The sequence below is a fragment of the Hyaena hyaena genome, unplaced genomic scaffold (assembly GCF_003009895.1).
Source record: "Hyaena hyaena isolate Hyena2069 unplaced genomic scaffold, ASM300989v1 scaffold_654, whole genome shotgun sequence".
Lineage (NCBI taxonomy): Eukaryota > Metazoa > Chordata > Mammalia > Carnivora > Hyaenidae > Hyaena > Hyaena hyaena.
Genome location: NW_024081285.1, coordinates 1,114,178 through 1,114,746, shown reverse-complemented (window position 1 = coordinate 1,114,746; position 569 = coordinate 1,114,178).

Below are 569 nucleotides of genomic sequence, written 5' to 3'. Positions count from 1 at the left end.
GGTGATATATTTTTTCATAAATTCAAACTACTCATTAAAACCTAGATCAAAATAAAATTATTGCCTCAATTTATTCCTGACAAATTTGAAGTACATTAATATGAGGCAACAACATTTTATCATTTTATGTAAAATGGAGATTATTGTATTAGATAATGATAGGAATAACCATAAAGATAGAAAGTAATGTAGGCCAAGAGACTAACATTTATTTTAGTGAGACTTTTCTGTACATTGAGATACATTCTGTACATTGAGATACATTTCAGTGACCTGATGAAATCAGTCGGTTAAGTGTCAGACTTTGGTTCAGGTCATGAACTCATGGTTCATGAGTTTGAGCCCCATCTTGGATTGGATTTTGTGCTGACAGCTCAGAGACTGCAATCTGCTTCAGATTCTGTGTCTCCCTCTCTCTCTCTGCCCCTTTCCTGCTTGTGTGTCTGCTCAGGTGTGCTCATGTGCTTTTTCTCTGTCTGTCTGTCTCTCTTATTTTCTATTTCAAAAATGAAAGAAAGAAAGAAAGAAAGAAAGAAAGAAAGAAAGAAAGAAAGAAAGAAAGAAAGAAA